At 38.0% G+C, this 7,500-nt stretch overlaps 1 protein-coding gene across 4 annotated transcripts in view; it reads left to right on the top strand.

Moving 5' to 3' along the window:
* LOC144967234 (uncharacterized) overlaps window positions 1-7,500 on the top strand; it is a 225,885-nt gene that overhangs the window by 37,503 nt on the left and 180,882 nt on the right. The window contains exon 1 of one of the 4 annotated variants that reach the window (XM_078904191.1): window positions 5,508-5,678. The exons of the other annotated variants lie outside the window; for them this stretch is intronic. The gene's annotated coding sequence lies outside the window, so the exon portion shown is untranslated. Of the gene's footprint in view, window positions 1-5,507; window positions 5,679-7,500 lie in introns of those variants that run through there. 4 annotated transcript variants of the gene reach the window in all.

Genomic DNA, 7,500 nt, shown 5'->3' on the forward strand with positions numbered 1-7,500 from the left:
TATATATATATGTATATATATATATATATATATATATATATATATATATATATATACAAATATGTACACATATAATATATATGTATATATTATATATCTCCTCCTCTCTCTGTCTCTCTCTCTCTCTCTCTTCTCTTCTCTCTCTCTCTCTCTCTCTCTCTCTCTCTCTTCTCTTCTCTCGCTCTCTTCTCTTCTCTCTCTCTCTTCTCTTCTCTTCTCTTTGTTTCCATTTTCTAAACGGAATGTCAGGGATAACCACCATCAAGAAGTATAAAACGTATTTCTAACAGAATCATAAAGGTCATGTAGCTGGAGTTTATGCCGGTTTTTCTAGCCTTGAAAATAAAGTAGAAATTGCTGAAATTCCAGTTTGATAGTGTTAGTTGGTCTACCTCAAAGTAATTTCCGTCACATGTAAAAAAAACTCAGTTACTCACTAACTACTGGGTGGGCAAAGAATATCTCGATTTCGCTCATGATCGATACCCGTCCCTTTTACTTGTGAGGCGAGTGATCCCTTATCCCCCCCCCCCCCCGTCCCTCCCACCCCACCCATTATAAAAAGTATAAATATATATTTATATTTGATTGATAGATACTCCTATCGATTCAATTGAATTATTACAACACCCCCCCCCCTCCCCCCACCATTAAAAAGTATAAATATATATTTATATTTGATTGATAGATATTCCTATCGATTCAATTGAATTATTACAACCCCCCCCCCCCCCTCCCCCAACCATTAAAAAGTATAAATATATATTTATATTTGATTGATAGATATTCCTATTGATTCAATTGAATTATTACAACACCCCCCCCTCCCCGACCTTCACCGTATCAGCGTCTATCAAATCGATTAACAAATCTATTTTAAAAAATCAATGACATTTTAAAGCCTGCAAATCATTAATATTTAGATCAAATACTTGATAATCATATTGTTATATTCTGTCATTAAAGCACTGTGCCGTAATATTGTATGAATATACATTTTTTAAAAAGTCAACAAAAAATAAAATGAGCTCTTATACAGAGCAATATCCACTAAATGTGCTCTAAACGCTTTACAAAGCGTCCCTGACCTACAGCAACACGTAACATGTAGAACAAGACATGAAGACTGTTTGGCGATATTACAATTTTTTGCGACGGATACAACGCTGTCAACGGCCAGGTACTCATTTTACATCTGAGTAAGGTGAGAGAATGTGAGTAAAGAGCATTTTCCAAGGACTCAACTATGCGCCGAGCGAGGCTCGAACCAAGGATCTTCCGATCCGAAAGCGAGTGTCATACCACACGACCACTTAGCCGCACGGTCGTTGTCATTTGAATGTTTAAGCTAAACATTACAGGAACAAGCATAACATATCATGGTAAATGTTGCTTAATTAGGTCAAAAGAAAACCGTGTGATGGAAAAAAAAGATAGATTTTAAAAATTCCATGATATGATCTGGATAACATTTTTGAATTTAAATCGATTGATTTTTGGAAGGACGAGCTTTCTGGACAAAATTTTTAAAATGTGTGTTTTTTGTTTGTTCGTTTGTTTGTTTGTTTTTTTGTTGTTTTTGTTTTTGTTTTTTTTTTTTGGTGGGGGGGGGGGGGGGGTTAGAGTACTGCCTTCAGTCCTTCAGAACCATTAGCCCATGGGGTCGGAAGTTTATCCCTGCTTCTATTGCGTCAAACGGACAATAGCAATTGCTTGCTACCCTTTGGATAGGACGCTAGTTTATCGCAAGGTACTTACTTACCGCCAGATATAATATACTCAGTTTAAAAAAATAACTGCTGGGTGAAGAGGGGCGGGGGGGGGGGGAGGGGGTGTCAGAAAATAAAATCTCGACCGCACCCGGGATCGATCTCGGTCCTTTGCTTGTGTGGAGCTAGTGTTCTACCAACTGAGCTATTTGGATACTCCCCCCCCCCCCCCCAGTGTCCTTCATACTATCTAGTTAATTCCGACAATTGCCTGACTGACGCTATGGCTCACATTATCGGACTAATTTTATGTCTGGCCTATCGATTGCCTCGCACGAGAAATAAAAACAAAACCTTACTCAAATCATTAACCATGACTTTGCAGTCAGAAGATACCCCAAGAGGATGTAAGAGGTTTTTTGAGAAGGCCAAAGGGGGGGGGGGGGGGGGGGGGGGGCAGAGAGGCGGGGTGTGGGGGAGGAGGGAGATTACAGATTACTCTCTACGTCGAATTGAATTGTGGAGAAATTTAAGACAGAATGAAGGTATAGATAGTATGCGCTTGGCTAAGAAGCTCACAACATTGCCATCCGGAAGTATAACGAACTAACACACAAATCTATGTGTAACCATGAACTTTTATAGTCTGGTTCATACAGTTTAGTGAGAAGTACTCATAAACGTGGATGGCAAAAATAATAACAAAGACTTGATTGACGTCATCTTCGTTCTATCTATATAGATGGAAAACTAGATGGATAGATAGATAACTAAATAAAAATATGATAGATAAATAAATAGATAATAGATAGATAGATAGATAGATAGATAGATAGATAGATAGATAGATAGATAGATAGATAGATAGATAGATAGGTAGGTAGATAGATAGATAGATAGATATCGACGTAGGCTACAATATCGTGGTAAATATCTTAATAGTAATTAGCTCCGTTGTTGTGATCAACATGTCTTAGTACTCTGAGTACCTTATTTGTATCACAACACGATTTGATAGATATTTTGATAGATTTGATAGATATTAGATAGATAGATAGATAGATAGATAGATAGATAGAGAGAGAGAGAGAGAGAGAGAGAGAGAGAGAGAGAGAGAGAGAGAGAGAGTAGAGCTTCATAAATGTAGAATCTCACCTTGTAAAAAACCCTTCATATACCATAATATGTAAATGTTCAAGATTAAGATTAAAATCAATATAACAAAGACAAGACTCGTCTACTAATCTCCCTATCATTTGAAATTACCATGATTCATTTTGTTGAAAACAGACAATACGCATTTACTTCATTTTAACCAGAAGACATTTTCTTCAAATCTCGATCGATTAATATTAAACCTTCGTGTCAAGCAGTTTCAATCCCGAGATGTTATGAAGTTTCGGGTTTGATAGATTTTGTCAAATTGGGGGTCATTTATAATCGACCATTATTTTAAACTATGTTTCTGACCATTGTGAAAAATATCTGTTTTGGGCTTTATATTGCCTTGAAAAAAAAATATTAAAAAAATTTTGGCCAAAAAATCTTTCTTCAATTGGATTCAGTAGTCTGATGTCACCTAGCCCGGCAACGGCGGCCATCTTGGTTCTAAACAAAGAAAATCTGTACTTTTTATTCTTCAAGCTGGCTAGAACTTTTCATATGTCTTGTGACCAGAATGTGTAAAAGTCAAAACATGATCAAATTTATGTTTTTTCCCCTCTGGATACGCTTTTATGCTCGCCGGAGAAATATTTCATCCGGGCGTCCGCCATTGTTCCGATAGTTTAGAGCCAGTGTTGCTAAGTTACCATACGTCATTAGGAAGGAAGTGACGTTACGACTGTTGAATCCTATTATTGATCGATTAAAATGTCCTTCAGCTTGTCAAAAACTGTCAAACCTATCGCTTCTTGAAATGTTTCTGGAAGTCTCAGGTTTGAGAGTTTTTTATACAATGAGGGTCATTTTAATCGATGCATATTTGAAGGACAAAGTTTCCGGCCCATTAAAAAGAAATGTGTTGTTTGTTTGTTTTCAAAGTGATACTAAGCTGCTACAGTGTGGACTGTAGAAAGTAATAAACAAAATAAATATAACAGCTTCAGAAAAAGAAGAACAAAATACTAAACACGGAACGTTTCGGGCTCAAACCCTTATCTAAAACCAGCAACAACAAAAAAACATAAATGCATTACTTGAAAAAGTCTATCTGGGTTTTAAAGTAATGAATTCATATGTTTTGTTTCTTTTTGTTGTCGAGTGAAGAAGAGTTTTGAGTCCGAAGCGTTTTCTATTTGGTAGTGGCCCTTTTTTGAAGATCTTATTTTATTCATTTTTTGATTATTGCTTTTTTGGGGGGTTTTTCCCGGAGTACGGCAGTATTGGTGATTGGAAATCGTCATCATCATCATCATATTATTATTACCACAATTGCCGTCATCATCATATTATTATTATTACAACAATTGCCATCAAAAATGTCTCCCACCACACCCACCAGCTATTATAAATTGCCACAATAATCGATAACTACATTAATCTATGATATTCCAACACGATTTTGTCATAACTTCGATATGGTTCGAGTTTTGTAAAGGTCGCATAGATAGTATGCGCTTGGCTAAGAAGCTCACAACATTGCCACCCGGAAGTATAATGGACCAACACACAAAACTCTGTGTACCCATGAACTTTTATAGTCTAGTTAATACAGTTAAGTGAGAATTACTCATAAACGTGGATGGCAAAAAAACAAAACAATAACAAATAACCGAGTGACGTCAACGTCATCGTTCTATCTATAGTGAAATTCGGTCACCCAGCACTTCGTGCCGTATTGCCGAGCGTGCTGAAATTCGGTGTGCCAGATCCAGCGACTACTGTACATGTTAGATGGTCTGACTTTTGTATTCATGGACACACTGTGTAATCGTTTGATAAGCAGACCTATAGAATACAACCCAATGCAATATCGGGAGTCATTTTGCGGCTATGTGGATCGGAAGGTCATGGGTTCAAGCCTCGCTCGACGTATAGTTGAGTCCTTGGAATAGGCTCTTTACTGGCTCACATTCTCTCACCGTACTCAGATGTAAAATGTGTACCTGGTCTTTGACAGTGTTGTCTCTGTATGAAAGAAAATGTAATATCACCTGACATGTCTTGTTCTACATGTTACGTGTTGCTGTTGGTCAGGGGACCATTGCAACTAGTTTTGAGGACGTTAACTCTCTCCTTACCGGCCATTTTCCATATTGTCCCCAAAACTTCACACCTAAATTACGGCTATGTGGTCTAGTGGGTTCGAGCCTTGCGCTCGGCGCATAGTTGAGTCCTTGGAAAAGGCTCTTTACTCACATTCTCTCACCGTACTCAGGTGTAAAATGAGTACCTGGCCGTTAACAGCGGTGTCTTTGTCCGAAAAATTGTAATATCGCCTAAGTGGCGTTATGTCCTGTCCTACATGTTAAATGTTGCTGTTGAGCAGGGACCCCTTGTAAAGCGCTTTGAGCACGTTTAGTAGATATTGCGCTATATAAAAGCTCAATTTTTTAAAAATTATACAAAGATAGATTTATTTCACTCAAACACAAAAGCTGTTCTTGCTATACTTTTTTTTTTTGCTAAACGAGATCCTATACACAGTGTTAATTATATATATTTTATTCAATTTATTCACCTATTTTAATATTTTATGAAATAATGAAATTTATCTTAATCTGATAAATGAATTCGGTGGACTCGCACCATTAGTTTGATAAGACCGAGGTCCTGTTGTTTACCAACTACTCAAACGCCTCGTTGAACTAATGCTCCGGTGCGCAGACTGTGTGTCCTTAGTCCTGATAAGTGAACCAATCATAAATAGTGATCGCTATTCTATCTATAAGTATTAGAGTGTGTTACAAATGCATTCATAATGGAGTTGTTTTCTTCTTGGAATTACGACATGACTGTCGTACTAATGTAATTTGTATTTGCGTCAGAATGTCATCATTTATTGTAATCTAACGGCTAAATATGGTGTTATTTCGGGATGTACATAGTGTATAGATAGTTCGAAGATGACGTCACTCACGTCTTTGTTATTGTTTTTTGCCATCCGCGTTTATGAGTAATGCTCACTGAACTGTATTAACCTGTCTATAAACGTTCATGGATACACACAGTTTTGTGTGTTGGTCCGTCATACTTCCGGATGGCAATGTTATGACCTTCTTAGCCATGCGCATACTATATATAGAATGAATGAAATTGACGTCACTCGGCTCTATGTTATTGTTTTTAGATCGCCAGTTGGGTGACTAGTTCTCACTCAATTTTAATAGAGTTTCAACGTTATGAGCTTCTTAGCCAAGCGCATACTATCTATACGTTTGCTGCCGGTTTCAGTCCGGTGATCAGTGACTGAGTAATAACTTCAAGGACCCATAATTTGTCATATGGGACTACTATTTCATTTTTTTATAAACAATAATAACATGAATAAAATAAAGAAAATTACCTTTATTCGTCCCTATGGGAAATTTGTCTTTTGGGTCTATTCCAAGGAGAAGACTGAAATAACCCAGGCGTCAGCCGCAGTGCAACGCCCCAAATTGAGCTAGTCTGAAGTGATTCGCTCAAGGCCTTACAGAGCTGTGGATATTCGAACTCGGTAGCTTTCGGGTACGAAGCGCTTTACAAGGGGCCCCTGGCCAACAGCAACACTTAACATGTAGGACGAGACATGGCGCTTGTTAGGCGATATTACAATTTTTTTCGGACAGAGACAACGCTGTTGACGGCCAGGTACTCATTTTACACATGAGTACGGTGAGAGAATGTGAGTAAAGAGCCTTTTCCAAGAACTCAATAACTATGCGCCGAGCGAGACTCGAACCAAGTATCTTCCGATCCGAAAGCGAGTGTCATACCACAAGACCACATAGCCGCACATTCGTGACCCTTCGCCTCAAAACAGTATTAAGTTGGGATGGTTTAGATGTTGAAAATTTAATTTATAGCCAGAAATATCAGACTTGTGTTGAGTTTGTATGTTTTATTGAGGAGAATGGATACCATATTTTAGGGTGCTAATGCCAACAATTTATAATTTTGACCAGTTTAACATTTAATTCGGCTTTTAAGCCTCTGGTTCGTTCCGACATAATACCGTTTTGAGTCGATGGGTCACATTTTTGTACATCATAATATGGTTTGACAGAGACTTGGAAAATCGTTCTACTAATACTGTCTGTTTTCCCCAGCGTTGTATGTCCGTCGTTGGCGTTAATATGTCGCTGCTTCCTGATTACGAGTGTTAGAAGAATACGTAGGTCCTGGGTTCGAGCCTCGCTCTGCGCATAGATGTTGAGTCCTTGAAAAAGGCTCTTTACCGACATTTTCTCACCGTACTCGGGTGTAAAATGAGTTCCTGGCCGTTAGCAGCGTTGTCTCTGTCGAAAAAAAAATGTAATATTATAGCCTAACAGGCGTCGTGTCTCGATCTACACGTTACGTTTTGCTGTTGGTCAGGGACTCTTTATAAAGCGCTTTGAGTATGTTAAGTGGATATTTCGCGATATAAAAAGCTCACTTTTTATATTTTTAAAAAATTGCACGGTGCGAGAATGTGAGTTAAGAGCCTTTTCCAAGAACTCAATATCAATGCTCCGAGCGAGGCTCGAACCAAGGCTCTTCCGATCCGAAAGCGAGTGTCATACTACAAGACCACATATCCGCACATTTATTTTGTACATCATATATGGTTTGACAGAGACTTGGAAAATCGTTCTACTACTCGTAA

The sequence above is a fragment of the Berghia stephanieae genome, chromosome 3, assembly GCF_034508935.2.
Source record: "Berghia stephanieae isolate SIO BIC M18660-M18661 chromosome 3, UCSD_Bste_1.3, whole genome shotgun sequence".
Taxonomy (NCBI): domain Eukaryota; kingdom Metazoa; phylum Mollusca; class Gastropoda; order Nudibranchia; family Aeolidiidae; genus Berghia; species Berghia stephanieae.